Consider the following 20,550-nt stretch of genomic DNA (forward strand, 5'->3'; position numbering starts at 1 on the left):
TGTCCTCTACATATCATTTGTACAGTGTTTAACTATATATTATAAGCCTGCTATGTTGTAACAGTAATGCATCATGCAGACTTTTCATATACCATAAAGAACAGAGATGGAAAATACACAGAAATTAATTAAAAAAATATCCCCAGAACACATGACAAATGGTCCCTCTGTTCTTATTTCACTCAACTATCTAGTCATCCATTACAAACCACCAAACTACTTCAGAAATAGGCTACATTAATTAGTCATTTATCACTATGTCAGCGCACAAGACAGTCTCAGAGGAGAGAGTCACAAAGTTACATTCAAGCTTAGTCCATTGAACTTCAGGACAATTACAGAGTCTGAAATGAGCAGGTAATCACTGAAAGCCTCAGAGAAGTTATGTCTCCCAAGGAAATTGGATTACACAGAGCTCCAGCCAATATATTAGGTGAGTAAGACACTACTGAATTAGATAGACCTTTGATGCTGTGCAGCTGTGGAAGACAAAATCTTGCTGCCGAGGATCAACAGTCTTTTAGGGAAATGACCATGTTATCGTCAACTCAAGAGTGACGCTAGAAAGAGAATTTTTCTAAAACTAGGGTTTGTTTGAAAAAACAAAAAGTGAATTAAGATTGCCGTGAAAATGATAATCAGTAAAGGTAATGAAAAACAAAAACATTTATTTTGGGGGACAAATGGTTATAGCCAGTTGTGTGCATTGTTTTAAGCTCCAGTATTCTTTTTCAGTCTCCTCATTTCTTTGTCGTGGGAGAAGAAAAGAGCAGGAATAGCAGTCCATTGTCTCCCATCTGCTTGTGTTTTTAGTGCATGGCAGTAATCCAGCACAACATGTTAGCAAGCTATTCCTCATTTGTCAGATAGAGGTGCGTGACTATAGGGTTTCTGTATAGTTGTCTCAGGGTGTATCCAAGCCTTTCACTATCTGCCTCACTGGCTTGAGCCACCTGGTACTACACTACACTGGGAATAAATCTCTGAGTTTGAATAGTTGCTAACTACTTTATTATATTTAGCTCAAGGCAGGTAGACTAGAGCAGTTCAAGATGTTAAGCTATTTTATTCTTGTAAAGCTACACAGCTTCATGCTGCGATTTCCTCTGATTTCAGCAAATTGCTGTCTAGTCAGTGAGTGCTGCAATCTGCAATCATTCGTGTAGCATGTGTGTATATATGTGTATGTAAAATAGCAAGTGCAAACCATTGGCTTGGTTTATATAACCCCATCTGTTCAGAACTCATATTCATATTTTCCACAGTGTCCAGCTGCACACTCCTCTGTACCCAGAGGCCAGGAGCTCCGGGGATTGTCAAACTGTCTGTAATGTCTGGCTTCTATTGCTCTCTCCACATAATGAGGTCATCACTACACACAACACGCTGTACTTTGGGGCTGAATATTAAAGTTTTGAAGTCCCCTAGCTCACAAAATCCCTTGCTTTATCCTGTGAGTCAAAGAGAAAGAATTTAGGACAGGGAAGCGTGATTGGGACTGCAGTTTCTAAAAAAACAACAGTGGAGGTTAATATCCCATGAGGACATTGGCTTTGGCTTACTTTTGGCTTTTCTACATTGTTATTTAAGGGTTATTCATATCACAGAATACAATAGCTGTTTCATTTTTGATTGCCAGAGTCAAGAATAGGCACTATCGACTCCATTGTTTCCACCCTTCTGGTTATCATTATCCTCACTTGAACACAAATGTATCAGATGGTTGTGGGTATTGTTGAAGCTATGTAATCAGTGCTTTGTGTTTAGGAAGAACCACAAAGAAGAATGAATATGAGGAATGCAATACACCTTACTGATGTTGGAACAACATAATGCATAATCGATCTGAATGGTATTTCTCTCTTGCAGTAAAATAACGTGTGTAGCTTTTGCACATAGAAAGATAGACGACATGAAAAAACGTACAGCACAAGTCTTACATGATATATGATATTGCAAACAAAGCTTAATTACATGTAACAACATGCAGTTGCACATCAGCAGCTCTCACTCTTCAGCTTTGTTATAAATACTGAACGTTACATTTGTTGCAAAGCATTAATCTCTTAAGAAAGCGCTTTATTTTAGATCAAATTCAATCAAATACATTTCAGGAACAAGGAAAAAGGCATACGAGTACTTTGCCAAAACAATGTGAATTCTGTTACAATAGTTTATTGTCAGTGAATCATTACCATTCGAGACAGGGCGCCCATTGTACTGTACTGCACTTTACATCTTTACACCCAGTGAAATATGATCACAGCAGCAATCACCATATAATGTCTGACTCCACTGTCTCCATCCTTCTACTTTTCACTGTGTATCACGAATCACTTGGTCGGAAGTATTGTTAAAGCCATTCAACATCAATTTAAATAGATTTTACAGATTCAAATCTTATGCAATGTGGCAATCAGATATGATTTCTAAAAGGGCCTTTGCAGTGTTGTGTTGAGATTGCCTTTCAAAGGGAGAGCGTGAGAAAGATTGCATTTAAATGGGCATAATTTCAGTGCAAATATGACCACAATTATCCCTGCGGTTCCAGTTGAGGATGCTAAAAATAGATTGATTCTTTTTGATTAAGTATCTTACTAGAAAAAAAGAAAAAGTCTTTTTTTGGCTTGGTAAATGGAGGATTGGCCTAATCTGTGATCAGATCTGTGATCTGAACGTATTCTTCATTGTGCATTTATTTTTTGTAAAGTTACTTTTTTTTTGCTAAATGCTCTGTTTTGTTTTGTTTTTTGCTGTTAGCTCATGTGGCATTCTTAACCATGAATTAAATATCGTTCATGATTTAATAGATGAGATGAAATGAATCTTTTAAGTTACTGTCAGACATGATTTATTATTGGATATGATCTAAAGGCTGCCTTGCGTCCTTTAGCAAGTGTGTGAAGTCATTTCACAGTAAATGTGGAAATGACTGAGCTCTTTGGATCATGCGTGAGAGAAATCTTGACTGTAGCAAAACGCCATTATTTTCTTTTGCCACTGACATTACTGAATCCTCACTTGGCTGCTGACAATGCCAAATGGACTGCACCAGAAAGCAATGTATCTATGTAATGCATTTTCCCCACTCATGCTAGTTTTGTAATATCCATTTACTGCAGGTCAAGTATGATCAAAGGCAGGATGGTTGTATAGCTTGTAAATGTGCACATATTCATCCCTAGAAGGGCCGAGACTAAAGCATTAAATAATGTCAGAGCTTTTTATCTTGCTTGCTTTACTGACCATCTCGAGCGATCCAATAAAGCCGTGGAAAGGGACTGTTTCTACTCCAGTAAAAAAAAAGCAGTTATGTTTGTGAAATGTGCTGTAGATTATTACACACTCAGAGGGGAGGTGGCATATTTGTGATCGAGCTGCCCTTTCTACATTACCCAGCTGCTTGCTTTGTGAGCCTCTGAGGTTGTTGGGAGTGTGCTGACTAGATAAGCTTGTGGGGCATCTCCCAGAGATGCACGCCTTACAATGGGATTTAGAGTGAGAATGAAACAACATCTGCCTGTCATTTTCTCTGTCTGCGTGTTTGTGAATCTCAGACTTCCATCCCAAACACAGTCCTTTTGAGAACTGAGTGGTGCCATCTGTTAGGTTTTCATACAAGACTATATTCAGATTTTTTTTTTTTTAAACAGGTCGTTCAGGTGGCTCTTGAGAAAATGATTTTGCAGACAGGAACTGCAAACCGAAGCATTTAATGAGACCTGCAAAGTCTAACTTTTTCATCTGAAAGCGACCACCCTATTAAAGCTTTTCATATCTTCGGGCCAAATGTACTGAAGAAAGGTCAATTTGTGGCACCACAGCACTTGCACGATTCCTTTGTAAGCTCCATACCGGTACACAGCCCTCAGGAGAGGCTCCAAGCTCTTTTGAATGAAAGAACGGGCTGGTAATACAAAATAAAAGTAATATGCAATGGAATATATAACAACATAACCTTTATTAAATCATAATAAGAAGTTTACTGAAGAATTGTTTTTGAATACTTGAGGCATAATACAATAATATAATAGCGAGAACAGATTGATTCAGCATGATGTCAGCAGTAGTCCTTTTCTGCCCTTTTTGTGTATAACAATTAGTTTATTGACTGAAGTAACAATTACACTGGTCAACAAGCACTTTCTCAGCACCATTTACCCACCCAACCCAGCCTGCTTAGTAGATGGATGAATTCCTCTAGAAAATAAAGCTTTGAGCTGTTGTAAAATGCCTCTTTACATTTACTATCAAACTACTGTAAACTCAAGTCTCACCATCATCTTCAGTGTAAGTATTCCCTGCGTCTTCACCACATCACCTACACATGCAAATGTTTATGGCGCTGCCAATCCACCCTCGCACACACACCTCTTACGGTATGACTCATTCCTATTTTGCCGTTTCCCCAGCTCCTTAAAAAGCTGCAAAGCTGATTTCATATGTTATCTTTTACTGGCAGAATATCTCTCCAAAAAACTGATGAGCATCCCTGTGAGGGGAAATGCTGCAATTTGTGCTGGAAGTTATGGGTTTTCATGATGCAAGAACAATGTTAGCCTCATGCTACCTTGGGTCTTCACAACTACCCAACCTGCAGAGCATAGTGAATGAGGGAGAGAAGGTGGGCAAAAATAGGTTTCATTTTCATACTTCTCTAATGCATGCTCTGAGGAAGTAATAGCATAGTCAAACCAGAAAAAAGCCATAACAAATGTTAGGGTTTTTTTGTTTATTTGTTTGTTGTTTAATTCCAGAGAGATCTTTTCTTCTCAGTCACAAAATTCACTCTACAATACTGCGAGTAATGAGTTTTCTGGCTTTTGTCCAGGAAAGGCAGCTAATTTTGCTTGTGGAAGCCCTAAAATAGGAGGAAAGCCAGTATTGTCTCTGACTATTTTAATAATACACCACAGTACACAAGCACACACTTGTGTCATTTATATAAGAAAATCAGGGTGTACAAATATGACTTGCTTTAATACCACCAACCCCCCCAAATACTATAAAACATGGTACTAGAGTCCTCATACAGCATGACTGTAAATATGTTTTTTAACTCTGTATTTTATTAGATAGTCACATATTACTGAAATATATATCTTTGTGACAAATTATATTTTTTAATGACAAGAATAAAGTACCCTGCAACAGATATGGCCCCGATGTTAACCTCATCAATTAAGAGACAGAAGCAGCATATTCAAATTGTGACCTTACCTTGAAAAAGGTACAAGTGTACCAAACATTGATTGGTTTTCAATTAAAAGGAAGGTCACTCTTTAAATGACATGAACTAACAATGAGATGAATTTACATAAGCGCCTTTACGACCTTCACAAGCACCTTAAACCTCTTGCGCAGTGTTATATGTCAAATTGCTTTCATTGGCATGTCGCTGACCTCATCAGCGATGCCACACACCTTCATGGAAACTACGCAAGTTCATTAACAGCAAATCTTTTGGCTCACCAGTGCACACTATCAATCACAAACCACCTTCTGTGCAGGTTTTCTTAACCATTCATTTTAACAACTGAACATAGCACAGTTCAGCGATGCAGATAGTCTGTGAGAACAATAAAATTTAGTGTGAAGTGTCCTGTAGATATAATGCTTTGTTGTGCAGGTGTGGCGTATTGATCTCTTCCTTCTACTGCTCAAAGGCGAGCTTTAAATTCATCCATATTTAATTAACTAGCGCAAAATTTGCTCTCGTCTTTCCCTCTGTTTTTTTATGCTGGGATAGCAGCTTAGTCATCGCATTAAGTTAACCTAATACAAGCTTGACTTACTGGTAGTTTTTCCTTCCTTTGCTTTTTGTTTTGTTTTTATCGTGCCCACTGTTATTATTACAGTGTTATTACATCACCTAGCCTCTTCTTGGATATATGTTCCCTCTTCAAAGGACTAGGACAGTTTAGTATTTAGAGTAAATTTAAACTAAAACCTAAAACTGACTTAAAACATTGTTGTTTCCGTAACACTATAAGTATGGCTTCATGTTGAATCTGGGTTAGTGATGGTAAAAAAATATCCCAACTTGTCTATAAATTTCTGCAAAAGGGGTGCTTAAGTAACAAACAAACAAATTATTAGAAAATCAAAGCAGCAGACATACTGTTACCCTTACTACCTAATTTAGTTTGCCCAATTTGAGCTGCAAAAATAATGAGTCTTACAAAAACCATAATGGAAATCAATTGCGACTTTCAGAAAAGCCTCTCTGCAAACTAAATAGCCAGATCTGTTTAACCCCCTGTCCCCAGCTTGTCAAAGTAACTTCCCACTTAAAGGCCTTGACCTATTCCAAGTTAGCCCAAGTAACATAATCGGTTAATATTACATATGAAATTTATTCATTTCCCTCCAGAGACACAGTGTGATTTCCATTCTCTTAAGTTCTGCTCCCTGCCTTATTCAGTCTCGCTCTTCCATTCTTAAGGATGTTATGCTGGAAACTCCCGGAGGAGCTTTCAGCAGCGAAATAAAACATAGGGTTTTTTTTGGATGGCAACACCTCTTCTTGATAATGGTTGATCGGTTAGTTGAGTGCTCAGGAACAAGCAGTACCACCTGAAGTGTCACATTTTTTAAAGAAAATAAAAAACCAACAAAACAAACATTTGTTGAATCTGAGGAACGAATTAATCCTTAAATAATAATGATATTCAATATTTGAGTTATGGTTATTGTTAGAAAAAAAAAATGCATATATATATATATATATATATATATATATATATGCATTTTTTTTCTGCAGTAGGGTGGACTCACAGCATACAGCTGTGTGCACAAGAATAACACGGACCAGAAGATGAAAAGCCCTCCTGCTGAGAGGATGATTGTATTAAATAATTACACTACATGTGTAGCATTCCCTGCACTGCAGGAGGGCCAAGGAAAAGATTATGTAATCACAATTATTGGTTTACTTTTAAAATGAATAGAGGATTTGAGAAATACACCATCAGCTTCCTCTGTGCTCGGAAGTTATTATGAAATATGGGTCTCTTAGGGAAGATACATCTAATTTAACATTTTATTTCCTAGTAGCAGTTGTCATTAACAAACTTGAGTCTGTTTAACCTTTTAATGCATCTAATAGCATATAGTAGGTACATATTTAATGGGGATAAAGTTGAAAAAAATAGCTACTTATTCAAATTTTATCATTGCGTGATTGCACCGATTCAATCCACAGAGTGTCACTCAAGAAATATATTATTTCATTATCTGGGTCATCAACAGAAGGGTCAGCACTTGGTGCAGTACTCAGAGCACTTCAAGCTGTGGAAAACAGATTCATCACCACCCTGTCATTATATTTTCATACCCTCCTATCAGTGCCCACGACGATAATTCCAAACATGAAGTGGTAATCAGAGCTTTAAGTGACAGTCCCTGTAAGCATAAATCACAGTGGCCTCTACTCTCTTCCCAGTGGATGAGTGAAATAATCAGGGGCAAATGCATTCTGCAGGTGTTGCCAGCTTGCCGCTGTCACAATAGTTCCAGACAAGGATGCCCGCGGATACCGCTCACCTCAACTAATGATGCTTTACTGTTCATCATTTGTCTTTGCCATAGTATCTTCAACAATAGGGCCAGTGTAGTGTTCTGACTTCATATTCTTGATTTATAGAGGTCACTTGGCTTACAATATGAATCACAGCCATATTAATTAATTCAAAATAAGCTAAGATGGAGTACCATTTACTAACTTTGTAAAAAGCTTTAAAAGGTTGTTGAATAATTTGTTTGTTTCTCTGTGTTGTTATCTTTTCCTGAAAGACCTTGACTGGCTTACATGGAGTTTAGTTTACGGAAAAGCAATTAACCTTTGAAATAACCCTTTAAAACACTTTTGTATAACATCATTCATGAATGTTTACTGTTTCAGTGTGTAGTGGCATTTTTTTTTGTTTTTGTTTTTTACTAATCTCATTTGCTTTAATGTGGTTTGCAAAGAAGCATTACCATTAGTATTTCAGCTAAGTCTGTGTTTGATGAAATTGCAAATACAAAGACATGAGCAGAAGATAAAATAAGATGTCCATTCAATTAGTCTTCCATATTTTCATTACACATGCCACAAAAACCATTTAAAACTGAATAAATGTCACGTTTTCATGATTTTTATGCTTACGTTTTTGCTACACTGCAAAATAAAGCCAAGGGCTAATAAGACTAGAAGGGCAAAGACTTTGCAAGCAGAGAGCCATGTTATTTGGAGGCCACACATCCTTGAATACTTGCTGTTTTATGGTGTGTGTACTGTCAAAGGATCTGAAATATACAGTGCTACAAAGTCCTGTTCAATGACTCACATCCATTTATAAACAGATCTCGCGGGAGGTTTCAAAGCGAATGCTTGTCCCAGAATGCAGCCTTGCTGGTTTATATTGAACCTGTAGACATTTTAACTGCTAACCAGGGGCTCACTGGGCTGCCATTGCAAAGGAATACTGCGGCACCGTTACTATACGAGAACATAAATGTCTTTAGAGGAAGATCCATTTCTTTCCATTAGATTGTGAAATGGCTTCCGTTAATGAGAACAGAATGGAAGCAAAATTGAAAAACCCCTTGGATCCCTCATTTTTGATGTTCTTATATGGAAAGGCTCAAAAATGACAAACAGTACCTCTCTGCGATAGCACCAGTGGGAGCAAGTTAAAGCTTTATGTTCTTTCCTGCTGCCATCAGTATAAAACCAGAAGGAAATTATTCAGAAAGACAAATTTCCCACCTTAATGTCTTTTTCCTCTCTCTAGTCAACAACACAAATGCAGACAGATTGTTCTGCAGCAACACTGAATGGCAGAACTCTTGATCACTGTGTTGTGAGGAAGAAAATCTTAGATATATTACTGCAAAAACAGCAAGTGACAAATGCATTTCCTGTTCACTGAAATATACCAAGAAAACCTGTTTAGTTATTCCATTTTCTGCAAATAAGCTAGGAAGGAAGGCAGGGAGACACACTGATGGAGAACAATAATTAAACAAATATTACACAGAGCCCCTGTGAGAAGAGCCAGTGAAGAGCATATCACGTCTTTTGTGAATGGAATCACGTTCGTGAGTAAATCTTGGCAGCCAGTCTTAAAGCTACTAACCAAATTAGAAAGCACAGATTTCTTCCTGAGTATGCCCAGATACTCCAGGAATCTGGTTTCAAGCTATAGCTGGAAACAAAGCTAAAGCCTGAAAATAAATAAATAAAAATAAATAAATAAATACTGACATAAGAGAGCTCTGAGAATTCCTACATAATGCTCAAAGTCAGAATATTTTGCATATGGTAAGATCATAGCATGATACTGTGCATGTGCATGTGGGCAAAGGCTCATAAAGGTTAGCAGAAATGGAAATCTGCTTTAATAAAGAGTAACAAAGAGGAGAAAACAATACAAGCAACATAAACAGTAACATAGACATTATCTGTGACAACAATTTAAACTAACACAGAAAGTTGTATGCGTCAAATCCAACAGCTCTTCCTCCACTTTACCCTGATTATCTGCATTTCTATATATATATATGAACACTCTACCTGTTGGCATAATGCATTGCAGATGCATCTAATAATAGGAGTACATCTATAGGATACTGAGCTGAAACAATATGGCTTGTCACTTAACCTCATAATCTGTTGTATAACTATGTGCAAGCATAGCGTTTCATGCTAGTGAACTCTCAGGCTAAACTGCAAAGAAGACAGTGATGAACAGTGTGCAGAAATGGACAGACCCATGACTCATGATGATAATTAACAACATTAAACAGACAATCCCAGTCACAAAATAAAGAAATAACAGTCGTATGCAACACCTGTCACACATCCAAGCACACGCTTCTGGAGATTTCGAGCAGAATACAGCCACAGGTGAGCAAAAAGAAATGAGCTTGTGCTCCTTCAGTCATTTTAATACAAAGTTAGTTCACTGTTGGTAAAACACTGGCCTTAATTGTCTCCCACAGACAAATCTGTTGTATTTTAATGCTACCAGGACACCTAATCCTGTAAATCAAAGGCAAACTATTGTTCCTCACTGACAAAGAATAATGGAAGCAACCTGAACTGACCTAGGATTGCAGAAAAGCAGGTTAGTTGTGTGTGAGGGGGTTGTTTGTGTTTGTGCAGTACAAGAGGAATCAAAAAGCCTACAAATATCTCAAATCTAAAAACGTGCCACCTGTAAGAATTTTTTATTCCCATTATAGGATGAATTTGTTAGTCTGTTCATATGAAACAAAGTAGAAAAGGGTGTAAGAGATTGAATAATAAAGTGGCTCTATTCACCCTTTTCTCATACAACAATATGTTAGTAAATTCATAACTCATGGCTCACCAGTTATTTATAGTATGAGTACAAATTCATTACATAATACATATATTACATACATTACATACATAAACAGCACTATAACATAAAAATGATCTCATGGCCTCTGACAGCAGTATTGGGATTCAGTGAATAATATCTGTCCAGTAGATTTGCTTATGTAAATGCTGAGTCTTCTTTACACTGTGCTGAGACAAAATGTACATACTTCCCTTAAGTAATGTTATTGGAAATAATATTACTAGAAAACATGGTATACATTTTCATTGTTAAGCAGATGATATCCAGTTATAGTTATCCATTAAGCCAGATATCACAAATCAAACTTATTGCTGCTCTAAAAGCTCTTTGAATCTTTAGTTGATTCAGAATGCTGGATTGAAAGAAAGAGCCGCCATATTTCCTGTACCCTGGTTTGTCTTCATTGGCTCCCTGTTAAATCCAGAATTGAATTTAAATTCCTTCTACTCACATACAAGGTCTTTAATGAGCGGGCCTCATCACCATTAAAGACCTTATAGAACCATATCACCCTAACAGAGCAGTTGACTCTCAGACTGCTGGTTTACTTGGTGGTTCCAAAAGTTTCTAAAAGTGAAATGTAGCACCTTTCCTGTGAAACAAGCTTCCAGTTTGGATTCGGGAGACAGATGCCCTCTTTACTTTTAAGATTAAACTTAAAACTTTTCTTTTGATAAAGCTTGTAGTGAGGACTGGATCAGCTATTCTGCTATAGTCTCAGGCTGCTGCAGAGCTTCTTACACTGAGCATTTCTTCTCTACTCATTCCTCAGGTATTTAGATACAACTGCTGCATGTCATTAAAATCTTACCTCTCGTTTTCATAGTGTGTGTTCTATCCCATCTGCCTATCCGCTCAATTTTCTTTTCTCTGTGCTCCTTAATAGGCTTGGTTGTGATGGAGAATTCTTCCTGTTGAAAGGGAGTTTTTCCTCTCCATTGTCGCTCGCAGGGGTTCATTGGATTTTTGTGCTATATAAATCAAAGTGAATGGAATATAAACTGGCATTTCTTCTCCACATAAACCTAAACCTAAAGCACTGAGATCTGTCTGTAAATGTGTCTGACTAAGCATAACATAGCACACTCTGTCCTCAGCAGAAAAACAGCTGCACTGGCTGGTTACTGACCTCTGACACTGATGTTTACATTTTCTTGGCAAACAAAGGCAGAGGTTTCACAAAGTTTTTATAGCACTGTAAAACCTCTCAGGATGAATCAAAAGCAGTGACTTTGACACGGGAGAGAATTGTTTGCAGGCTGTCTTTGACCAAACGGTGAGATGTGGCAGAAAAGCCGATGTTCCTGTGAATTACTTTTGTGCACACATTAAAATTGAGTTCTAGTGAAAGTTTGGCCTACGCTGTAAATAAACTTTCCAAGTAAACTTTCACTAAGATGATACTTGACAGAAATCTTGAGATATTCGTTCTCCTGCTGGTCCCCTCTGAGTAAAGAGCACATTTGTTGTGTGGAGGTTTGGGTGGGGTATGGTTTGGATGATTGTGTTCAATAATAAATAACACTAAAAGAGTGGAAGGCCAGCTCATTCGATTCATTTCTGTAAAAATGAAAGACCTGAGTTTCATATTAAACAATGTAAAAACTAATTAGCTTTGACAGCTCATCCACCCACATGCCTGAATTGTTAGTTTATTGAAGATGCAACAAATGAGCTATAAAATTATGCACCAACAGCAGACCCACTGAACAAAGAGAGGGAAAAAAACCAGAGGGTACACTGTATTTGACCTAAATTGGGTAACGCTTATAAAGCTGAAGGGTTTATTTAGTCCAGCAGAGGAAGAAATAATAAGAACCTCTCTTAATGTAAAAATGTTAGTACTACAAAATACAATATTAATTAGAAGCATCTGACATGTATTTTGAAAGAATAAGGCAGTGTGGAAAATGCAGCAACACACACACAGTAATGTCACTAAAGTCCTTTTGCTAAGAGAACAGACAATAGTGAGCTGATCATTAGCTGGGGTCTACATTTGCAACGTGCCATGGACTTTGCTTCTGTAGATTATGTCCAAGCATTAAAACTAGCACTACAACTGCGAGTGTCCATAAGTCAGGAAGTACTGTACAGTAAGTTTGTCATGCCGCTCAACATTAGTCTTCCTTGTAGCCAGCCATCCAGTTAATTGAATTTCTCTTAACTTCCTTCTCTTTTTTCCCCCTTTTATTTACCTGCTACTCATCACACTGGCTAAGAGTGAAGTAGATTTAATGTGTAATCTGTGGTGCCCATTACAGTTTCTTATACCACTACTGACTAGGCAGAAAACAAAAGATGCAACCTAACTACATAAGACGGTGAAAAAGGGGAGGCAGGGGTGGTGTGGTTATAGTGTTAAGAAGTAAAGCCCAGTATTCAGCCTGTGTGGAACAAAAGCAGCCTCCTCCTGACTCATTTCAACAAACTCATCCTGCCATCAGTCAAAACTCTTTACAAAGGCAAGCACACATTCCTAACATCTTCCAACGATTCAGATAAAAGATAAAAAAAAAATCCTGTTGTGATAATTTTCAAGATCTAAATTCCTGTATGAAAATATCACACATGCTTGTTGGCATCAGAAGTCCTTCACATTCACTGATGGGCACAGTGCATCGACCCCCTTCCTAACAATCACAATCTAAAACTGTGATCAATGCAGTCCATGGAGCAAATGCATCATATGAATGAAAAAAGAAAAAAAAACTCCTCTAAGTTATGCAGAGAATGTTCTACGTTGTTGAGATGCCTGTCAACAGCCCAGAAAGAAAATCCATTCAACTAATCAATTATTTACATCTTCCCTAAGTCATGCCAGAATATTCCCGTGAGCATATAAAATAAATACACAGTGGAAAGAAAAGCAGGTGACAGAGAGCTTGCATGGTGCATATATATGTGGGGTTTGTTAGAAATCCACCTATATTCTTGGTCGCTGCCAAATGTTATCTTCATTTTGTCCAAACTAAGGCGTCTAAAACGTGCAAAAACCGTCCCTGCTGCCTCTTAAAAGAGAAAAGCAAGCAACTTACGAGAGATCCAAAGACACTAAAATAAAAGCTGACATAAAAAATGGTTGAAAAAAGAAAAAAACACACAAACAAACCCTTGCTCAAAGAAAGGTTGACAAGTGAAAGTGATGTTATTTGAAAAAATATTGCTTTAGTGGTTTGGAATCATTTAGTTTACTGCAGTTTGCATCTTGTAACTGTTGGCTCATCACCAGGCCCCCGGGGAGTTTTGTCTCCCTTCCTGTGTCTGTTTCAGACAAAACACAGCAGAAGCTCCATATTTAACACCTTTACATTGCTGGGCATCAAGAGAAGTTGAAAAAAGACAAATAAAAAAATAATGATTGTTCTTCGCACCCTAGGTTTACCGCAACAATGAAACACTGTTTAAATAGCATTTTAACACTGTTCTGCTAATTTGCAGAGAAAAAATGTTAGCAGCTGAGGGGGAAAAAATCAGTGTGTCCACAGCATTTTTCAGAGCTTATTGAGTGCCATCGTGTCCTGTTGTCATGGTGATGTTGTCACCCTGTATGCTAGCAGGAGATGTGCGCAGCCACAGGGATGTTTTTTTTCTAATTAATGCTTCAAGACAGGTCACTGTGGAAACCAAAATGTCAGCGTTAAGGTTGGCTTTTGTGGAATAGTTTGATATGAGTGTTTTATGCATTTCCATATAAATGAGAGAATATGCTAAAGTACAGTGAAAGTCAACAACATATGATCACAAATTTAAACATAAAAGGAAATAAGTAGCAAATTGTAATGGTGTTTAGTGACATACAGCTGTTTTTTAGGGGCTCTATAGTACAGCTATGACTAAAGAGACATTATGGTGTTGACATCACCATTATTTGGCACCAATATTCATTGATTTTAAGGACATAAAATTTTTTTATTGCACTGATGTGTAAACAGAACACTGTGGTCACATATTCACATCTGTACAAATCTTTCTATCAAAATACAATCGTACAATCGATCGTCCTTAGTCACCTGGGGCGCACCTCTGTCAGTCCCTTGATCGTGTGTGAATGTGTGTGTGAATGGGTGGATGACTGAATGTAGTGTAAAGCGCTTTGGGGTCATTAGGGACTAAGTAAAGCCCTATACAAATACAGGCCATTTACCATTTACCAAAATTTCAGTGCAACTCTTGGAAGAAATACACATTCACATTGTTGCCTTTGTTACTCACCATGTTTACTCGACTTTGGTCGAATGGAATGCGACTTGCTGATGAGTTCAGGGATGTGACGAGGATGGATACACATGTGTAAACAGGCTCCCTTTTATGGACGTCTGAGCTGATCTCGGGTGATACCTGCTGCTAATCGCATTGTTTTTCTTGACCTTTGTGCTTTAATTGCACTGCAGTTTGTTTGTGGCGTGTTTTCAGGTGGTTCATAAGTTAGCTGTTTTGCTGCAAACACAACTCCATTTCGAAACAACAGATGACGATCCGCTTCGAGGGACAAGCTCTTCGCCTTCTCTGTGCCAGACGTTTGATTTTTGCTGTGTATTTGTCTTTGAATGACATGTTACTCTTCCACACAAGTCCAAAAAAGATGCGGCATGGTCAGACCTTTGATTTAGGGAGTGCTTGATTTGCTTTTCTTCTCATTTAATTGGCCCCCACTCATTTTAAATGTCCCTTGATCGTGCTCATTCAATTGTGGGAAGCCAAAATCGTGATTGAGATTAAAATTCAGTTAAATGGGCAATCCTGTTGCGCCTTTTAAAAATGTACTGATCATAGTGGCAAGAGACGATGCAAATTTTATTACCACACTTACTATATTCATGTATATTAACTGAATTGTCATTATGCATCATTTAGTAATCACCTATGTGATATGACGTGCATTGTTACAATTTTTTTTCAAATTTTACAAAAAGAAATCACTTAATGAGAGCCTGTCTGACAAAGTGAAGTACGTTAAAAGATCTCAAAAAGCAACACTCAAGAACAGCAGAGAAACAAACTCCTACTTTTCCATCCATCCATCTATCCTTCCAATTCAGGGTTGCAGGAGTGCCGACGAGAGGTGGGGTACACCCTGGATTGTGTCTGTAACAGGGCTAACACAGAGAGGCAGACAGCCATTCACACACATATTAACACTGAAAGCCAATTTAGGAACACCAATTAACCTAATCCCACTAATGTGCATGTCTTTGGACCGTGGGAGGAAGTCGAAGTACCTCGAGAGAACCCACACTGACTCGGGGAGAACATTCAAGTACACCACAAAAAAAGGCCCAGCCATCCTTGACAAGTATCAGTCTGGAAAGGGTTACAAAGCTATTCGTAAGGCTGTGGGATCTGGAACACACCAGGATAAATCCACCTCTGAATGGCTAAAGAAACAAAATGAAGGGTTTGCAGCGGCTTAGTCAAAAACAAATAACTGAATTAGAACAAATCTATAAAGAAGAGTGGGTCGAAATTTCTCCACAGCGATGTGAAAGACTCATTGCAAGTTATTACAAATGTTTGACTGCAGCAGTGGCATAACCAGTTATTAGGTTTAGGGGCAGTTACTCACAGGGCCAGTTAGGTTTGAATAAATTATTTCCCTTAATAAATGAATGAAAACTGTATTTTTTATTTACTCATCTTATCTTTGTCTAATATTAAATTTGTTTGATGAAACATGACAAATACACAAAAACTAAGAAATCAAGAAGGGAGCAAATACATTTTTCACAGCACTGTATTCAATGTATTCTGCCTTCTTTAGTTTAATACATTTTAAATAAATGAATATTTTACATGATTTTTTTATGATGTAGCAGAGGCATATACTGTATGAGTATGCTGTGCTGTTAGTAAAATAAAAATTCATTACTCTTAATAACATGAGGGAATTTGTCAGAGGAAACAGTGTTGTTGTGGAGTGTGTGATTAAAAATAATTTCGGTGTTTGGATCATTAGTTCAGTATACATATAATACAATATACAGTTCACAAGCTGGGAAAATCCACCAACACAGTTTTTTAACTGTCTAAGAGTTAAATGACTCCACCATTAGCACAAACCTATTTGCTAATCCCCTTAATTCATAAATTTTTTGAATAAGGTTCAGTGATCCTGGTATCATTTTATGCATCCTAAGTGATGTATTAACCCCTCCAAGAGCTGTTGTCTGTAAGCATAGACCAATGAAATCAGTGCTGCTAAGGCACCGACTTATATTCCTCCATGTGTTCACTCATTTCACTTTTCACTAAAGCTCATTAGAGTTCATCTCCTCAAAGTGAGTATAATAAAACAGAAAAAATGCTAAATCTCTGTGGTTCAAATTCAGAAGACATGCCACAAACAAACCACTTCTGTATAATAAAAAAACATATTTGAAATTTGCAATGTTATCCTGGGATATGCGTATGGACAGGGATGTGGAATATAATCAGAGAAACAGATGCATATCAGTGAGAAACAGCAGTGACCAGGCACAGCCGTGTGGGAGACAATTGTATCTGCTTTATACGCACAAACACGGATGGTTTCCCTCTCTTGGACAAACAGAAATTGTCATCAAAAGACGTATGTCGGTGTCACCGGTTCCTTCAACAAACAAATATGTCTGAGCTTGTATATTTATGAGATATGAAAAGAAAAAATATAACAAATGTTGTCTTCAGTCAAGTTCATTCTTACATCATGTAATTTTGTTTGTCCAGTATTTTAGATTGCTTTCTCAGGGAAATTACAGGTCACCAAGTTATTATCAAAATGAAACCAGTGTTGAGAATGAAAGACTTTCAGGAAAATTTGTGTAAATAATTATTTCCTCGCAACTTCAAGGATAGCAACAGGAATGTAAGTAAGGCATTGCAAACACATTCATTATATTTTTCAGCAATGTTTTATCGGAATATTTTAGTTGGCCGTAACTTTCTCCTTGGATATCCCAGCAAGATCTTGTAATTACTAACATGTAAGAACTTTGGTGGTTGATGACAGATGTAGAGGAATTCAGATCTGGAACCTGCAATTTGCTTCAGGCCTGGCTGAACTGTGTTTATTTGGAAAGAAAACACAACCTTGATTTCAGTAATGCGTCTGGTAAGCAATCATTTCACTCCAAGTTATTTGTTTAGTCCTGCGGGAAACTCGCATGTTGTATACGCCCCTTCAACACCTCTGACATGCATCATGTCCAACGGTTCTTGTTGTTGTACTTCTGTCACGATGAGTAAATAAAGTAAAACAAATGCTTAGTTAGGCTAAACCTCTGCACCTAAAATTCGACAGAGGATGTTTTACTCATGTTACCTTCTTAACCTTACAGTGTAAAGATACGGATTGGAGAAACATTCAAACCTACATGTACAGGTCAACAGTATATGTTCACTACAACTGTCAGTGATTGTACAACTTGAGCAAAACTGATAGATTCCAAAAGGCTTGATCATGGTGTTGGTGTAAGTATATCACAGTAGTGCTAAGGTCATTCTTCAATATTCCGCAATGTCAACTTTTCAGCTTTTTCACTGTCTGAAGACAACAAATCTAATCTATAGCTTGAAAGACCTATTTAAATGTTATTTCTCACAACATCAGAAACCCCTTTCATTGTGATGAATGTCATACATCTACAAAAACAATCACAGAAAAACAAAGAAACAAAAATAGAGAAATGTGTGTAATCAGAACATTCATAAATCATATTTCAAAAGGTGTAACACATATATTAGTGCATTTTGGATGTGTTTCTTTTAGGCGCTTATTTTCTCCACTGAAATATTTCTTTTTTCTTTCTGAAAGTCCACATTTTGGGTTATTATCTCAAAATTGCGAGCTAGATAGCTCAAATTTCAGGTTACTTATTTAGGGTTAGGATTAGGTTTAAGGGTGGTCTGACACTTACTCACTTGAAATGCTGAGAAAATAACCTAAAATTGACTTAATTGACTTAAATTAAGTACAATGTGGGATATAATATTTTTTTGCTTTTTAAGGGATACAGTGCAACTGGAAAATATCCACAGCTCTTTACTTGTTCCACATTTTGTCATGTTGCAGCCTTATTTCAAAATGGATTAAAATCATTTTCACCCAAAAGTTCTACACACCACACCCCAAAATGATAAAGTGCAAAAAGTTTGCTTGAAATTCATTAATATTCACGGCCTTTGCCATGACACTCTAAATTGAGCTCAGGTGAGTTCTGTTTCTACAACTTGAAGTCCACCTGCAGTAAATTCAGTTGCACTGCACCACGTGCTCACTGGTGGCCAAGAGAACAGTTTCAGACGCCCTCTTCTGCCCAAGTTATGGATTAAGGTGTTGAGCTTTTGCATTTGCAGTATGTGGTTCTTTTCCCTTGTAATCATTTTATAAATCCAAGTATGAAACAGCTCTGAGGGTGAACTGTTGATCACTTCCCAGCTCAGCGTTACTATTGTTATGATAATTAGTGTCACACTAATAACTGTCATGTCCCTGGGGTCTCCTTAAGGTTTAAGCTCTTTGTCTTCTGAAATGAGATTATAGGCCCCCTTGTCTCATTTTCACCACATAATTTTCTGTATTATTGTTCCTGAATTCATTTTAATGAAAGAAAGAGGAGGTACTATTATGATAGATTTACACATCAGCTGGAGGCAAATCAGTCAGTGGAATTATGAGTTATTGTTCTCTTCGATATACAAACTGCACCTCATATGCTTTCTGGCAGTTTTTCACTATACTTTTACTTTTCTTATTGTATGTAAATGGTATAGTGCTATAGTCCTTCAGTCTTCTCAAAAATTAGCATCTTTGTGCAAAGAAACTATCTTTTATCACAACATTGATATGTCCAAATTTTATATATATATATATATATCTAGTAAAATACATTAAAACGAGCCTGGTCATGTTTTTCTGCACTTTGGGGTAATGTGTAACAATAACAACTCCATTAGAAGCTTCTCTATCAAAACTGTAACCTGCTGTGTAGGTATACAATCTTGCCACTAGGTGGTAGAGTGCAATAACAAACTACTCCAACGTTCATCATCTGAGGGTAATTTTAACCACCCACTTCATTTCCCTGAATTGAGTCAGTGATGCTACATGATAAAATCGGTTCAGCTCATTTAAGAAAACCCTACTTACGTATTATTGCACCATATGTCTTACAGCAAAAGGAAGGAAAGCTTTTCCAAGAACAGTACTCAATGACAAATCAGGGGAAGGCTTTTACCATAAACTGGAGTCACTGCCATTCACCTCGTTATTTCTTGCTGTCACACAACATGAACAAAAGTATGACAAAAACAGTGACAGCCATATTACTCTTGCGTTGCTGCCTGCGAAAGATTCAATATAAATGTAGAGAAGGTAAAATAAGAGGAACATAATTGCCTTCATATTGCCATTTTGCATTTAATCAAAGTTGAAGTTTTATTCACTTTCAGTATTTTTTGCCACCAAGAATTGTAATAAGAGGTTATAGCTGTGGCATTTGGTCATATGCAGATTAAATCTTTCTTAAGTAATTCCTGGCAGTTATTTAAAGTGATTGCTTTGCCTTTTATAGTAAGTTCAAGAGAGAAGCAGCTCTACAGCTCCCTGATCATTTGCAATCTCATTATATTTATTGTAAGACATGACTTTAATGAAGTGTCCCACTAAAATTTTAGACTGGGGTTAAAGTAGGCTGCTACCTTTCATTAAAGAATGTTCTTTTTTTGCCAAATGTTCCCACACATTCTTAATATGTATGGTATCCAACTTGTCACGTATGATACATGAAATAAAAAGAAATCAGTACATGAACATTCACTGAGCCTGCATTAATCTTTTTAGTGTTCATGCAACTATTTCAATGGAAACATTTTAATCTAGAAAATGTTGAAATGATAACGAAAGAACATGAAAAATTTAAACCTCAACCTCCAACTGTTTCTAATGTACAAACTAATCCACCCTGATGCTCCTGTACATGCTGTTAGACATGAAACTTTAATGAAGTGTGGTAGGTGCATGGATGCAAAAAATGGGTAATTTCATCCCTATTCTAGGTAGTTGCTTAGCAATATGATGACGTTATAATATGTCATGTATAATTAAGCTTTTGTGGCTATAAATGAGAATTTATTTTTATTAAATGAAACTGATAAGATGCTTTTATGTTCTACTGTAAGTGCAAAACAACAAAACAGG

The sequence above is a fragment of the Simochromis diagramma genome, unplaced genomic scaffold, assembly GCF_900408965.1.
Source record: "Simochromis diagramma unplaced genomic scaffold, fSimDia1.1 OVJJ01000302.1, whole genome shotgun sequence".
In the NCBI taxonomy this organism is placed as follows: domain Eukaryota; kingdom Metazoa; phylum Chordata; class Actinopteri; order Cichliformes; family Cichlidae; genus Simochromis; species Simochromis diagramma.